Raw genomic sequence first — 4,142 nt, forward strand, 5'->3', positions numbered from 1 at the left:
AGGTACAAATAACAAAAGAATAAATATTTGGTCATATCACGTATAATGTGATAAAGTGACTTTTAGGATTTTAGGTATGTCATGCTTCTATCATAGTTTTTGGTACTTTCCTACTTTTTTCTTGTTGGTATAGTTTTTAGATACTTGGGTATCAATCACTCGGGTTGCTTAAAGTCTAAATTTTAAGCAACTCATAAAATGCTTCAGTTTTTTGACCTGGTTCCTGGTATTGTGAGTTGGCATTTACAAAAGACAAGATTTGGGAATGGGGATTCTGAGGAGAGAGAATTTAAAATCACCAATTGTTCCTTACCATAAATTAGTGGCAGTGTTTTTGTTTTTGTTTTCTTTTTGGCATTATAATTGTTTATTTACATTGGGAGCCTCAAAGCACAGGTATATTTAGACCAGACCTGAACAACAGCAGCACTGACACCAGGATCTAGGGGCTTACGATACACAGTGCTTAATTGTAGATTTGTTTTCTTTAGATGTTCATATCTACCACCTGAAGCTTTAGAAGACCTTTCCATGACAGACGTAGGTTAAGGTCACATATTAAAATCTGCCCAAGCTGGTTTTCTGCTGAGTATGAGAGTCCCTAAATTTAACTGACTATTAGGAAGATCCCGAAAGGCCCTTTTCATCCTAGAAGAATGAGGGCAGTGCCATCTGGTGCCCACTAACTTAAAGGCCTGAACACAGAGAGTGAGGCCTCATTTAGGCCACACCTCATTTTTCAGCGTGAGAGGAAATACTTTTTCTTGGCTTTTAAATACGAAATTATGTAGTTTCCGGTCTGAAGGAGAAAATGTCGTAGATGCCATAAGGCAAGCTGTCACCTGGACTGTGTGAAAAACACATGAATTTGTGGGGCTACTGCTTGTCCAATGACTTGCTCCAGTTCTTCGACAGATGCGTTACTCAGTTGTTGGATACTTGGGAATTTCTGAAGCAGAAGGGGAGCTTTAACTTTTCCAACTCCTGGGATCTGCTGCATGGTTTGAAGGAGGGATGGCTCAGAGAGCAGAGCACATTTCTTCCTGACAAAAGGGATCTTATTGGGCTCTTTGGTTTGTTCTTGGACCTGAACTAACTGGATAATGAGGCAGGAGGCTTCCATCTGGCTGGCCACTGGAAACAACACCATCCCAAGGTCCAGCACAGTAAACTTCTGCACAGCTTGGAAGTATTGTTCACTTATCTGTGTCTTTTCAACTAGTACAATCCCTTGAAGGTAACTGGAATTTCTAACCCAAACAAGCCTCTTTCTGTAGCCATTTCCTGCCACCAAATCAGCTTCAGTGACATAAAGAATACAGGATCGGTTAGACCAGTAAAAAGCTACCGTTGTCAGGCGAACCGTAAAAATGAGCTTAAATTTCCCTTGCATCCCCTGTGCTAGCTGCGACCCACGCCATTTCTCACTGGCCAAAAGGCACATGTATGGGGCCTGTGTCATCAGGGGGCGTCCTTTCCATCAGTGATCTGGATCTGTGGTCAAGTCTGCTCAGGTCTCCGTCTTGCCCGCTCTCCGCCTCTAGTGGCAGTGGTTTGATTTAAGTGAAAAGCAATAGAAGTTGCGTGTAAAGGTAAATAGAAGCAGACAGTACATAGGCATTCTTTATTCTGTGGGAATAAATCATAAGCATAATAAATACTGATCCATTTCTTAACAGAGAACTCCTTAGTATTATTGTCTATTAGAGAAAATTAAGGTTATTCTATAATGGACACCTTGTTAGTAAAACAGGTCAAATATTCATAGATGACTCCTCAAGGTGATAATAAGTTAATAGTAAAAATCCTACTATGCAGCAAGATTTTTTAAATGGCCACAATGGTGCACAGTCTTCACTTTGCCGACCATCTGTTCTTGGTATATGGTAACAGACTCCTTTTAAGAAGCTGGGCCACCCTCTTTATATACAGTCACAGTGCTTACTTTCTTGTCCATTTGGCTGTATACATTATCTTCTATGCTCTCCAACTTAAAAAAGAGCAATATGTAGACATAAATCACAAAGTTTCAAGATAAAAAAGGAGTTGAAAGTAGTAAAAAGTGGCTTAGAAATGTGTAAAAGAAAGCACGGTAAAATGTCCTCCTAAAACAAAGAGGAACAGTAGTAAAGATTACATTGTCCGATAATTCAAATAACAGCCAATTTCTTTGCCTTTATGCTACACCAGTCATTTCTGATGTAAAGTGTCTTGTTAGGGAAGAAAATAGGCATCAAAGATTAAAGTGTTTGATATTGGGAAGGTGATGTACTGAAACGAATGAAGTCGCCCTGATACCTGGAGTTTGTGTTGAGCATAGATTTCTATTTGCCAAAACTCTTCTTCAGGATAACTGCCTCTATTGCAGAGAGCTCATTTCAAGTTTTTCCTCCTTTACACAAACGAAGGGGGGAGTCACTCTTCCCTTCCCCTTTCTAATTTTGAGGGAAAGCCTGGACTTCTTTTTCTGGGACATTAGCCTTTTGTCTGGATTCAGTGTCTGTGTAAACTTATGCCTGCTAACAGAAATGCTTATAGATGATGCTTACCTAAATGCTTAAGGAAGATATGGGGAACGAGAAGATGGAATGAGGGATGCTCCTTAAGGAGAATTTGGTTCTAGAGGATGACCGGCCATGAAAAGATGATATTTAAAATTTTTAAATCCAGTCCTTCAGGACATTTAATGTTCAATAATTAGTCAAAGATTAGTAAAGCCATATTTAGAACAGACAATTCTTCATGGACTGTCATACATTCCTTAGGATTGTATTTGAGTTAGTAAAGAATTCAGCAATTATCTGATTTAATAACCTTTTGTGTGTATGGGATGAGAACACCATGTTGTGACCATATACAATTGGCAGAAGAAGCTAGAGAGAAGTGTCAGCTGAACTGTGAAAGGAGATTGAAGACCATGAAGAAAGTCACAATCTTTGCTTCTTGTCTATATGCAATGTTGTCCTTTATTTAAATAAAAAAAAAATCCAACTCATGCATTTGTTTAAATGTACATGCTCTTTAAATAGAATAATCTTTATGTGGGAGATTATGTACAAACAAAACTTGTGTCTTTATATGATAGAAGTTCAATGTTATTTTCTAAAAATATCATATGTGTTTTATTTACCATAGCATACATACTGACTTGGTGATTTGTCTTCATTTATCATTGCATAACTGTGCTGGTAATTAAGATTTACTTAGGTGGTTTATATAGAAAGTTTATTGCTACAGGGTTAGTACTTTATATTTTGCAGGAACTTCATTCTCTAATAACCTTGGAGCAGTGAAAGTAAACTTTAACAAGTCCAAAAGCCATACCAGTGTGGGAAACTGTTAAATTCTATTCTGAAATTCATTCTGGTTTGTAAGTAAACATGCATTTGTTTTATGGAGTAAGAAGTTATTTTTAAATAAACAGACACCATTACTATCTTGTATTTTAGATTGCCCCCCCCCCCACTTTGAATTTCCTCGAGAAATCTAAATATGGGTAAATGCAATAAGTCTATTAACCAATCTAAGACAAATGGCATACAGTAGGTGAATAATTGAAACAGTCCCTATTTTGAATGGTCACTTCTAATCAACAGACCCCTGTAACATATGGGGTAGAGTCTAAATTATTTGGCATGACATAGAACTACCTCATCTATTATTCCTTTGCTAATTCCCTGGCTTTCTACCCTAACTCAACCTATGAGTTAGCTATACTGAATTTTTTAAAAAACTCCTCTAATGAGCTGTATTATTTCACGACTTTATATCTTTGAACCTCTTATATTCACTGCACAGAATTTTCTTTCCTGCCTCCCACCTTTTAAAATTGTCCCCTGCACAAATCAAATTTTATCTCCTCTGTGTAGCCTTCTTTGACATTCTTCTATTCCTCCTACTGTGGTGACTATGCTTCTCTTTAGCCAGGAATGCACTCTCATGGATTTTTTTTTTTTTGTATTCATAATCAAATATATTAAGATTATGTGTTTACATGGCTATTGCCTCTAGATTTTGGACTTCTTGAAGGGAAGAAATATACTGTTCGTCATTTTACAAACAGTATGTGGTAGTTCAATAAATAGTTGTTGAATGAATTAATTCCCTAGAGCAAAATTATATCTTGAACGATAATAAAATTT

At 37.1% G+C, this 4,142-nt stretch overlaps 1 protein-coding gene and 1 pseudogene across 4 annotated transcripts in view; one reads left to right on the forward strand and one right to left on the reverse strand.

The window, feature by feature from the left end:
- The window catches only part of PCDH9 (protocadherin 9), a 1,003,512-nt gene that overhangs the window by 469,567 nt on the left and 529,803 nt on the right, over positions 1 to 4,142 (forward strand). The window lies entirely within an intron of this gene.
- On the reverse strand, positions 225 to 1,481 carry LOC105756764 (Fanconi anemia core complex-associated protein 24 pseudogene; annotated as a pseudogene).

This window comes from Trichechus manatus, unplaced genomic scaffold (genome assembly GCF_000243295.1).
Source record: "Trichechus manatus latirostris isolate Lorelei unplaced genomic scaffold, TriManLat1.0 scaffold00158, whole genome shotgun sequence".
Taxonomy (NCBI): Eukaryota; Metazoa; Chordata; class Mammalia; order Sirenia; family Trichechidae; genus Trichechus; species Trichechus manatus.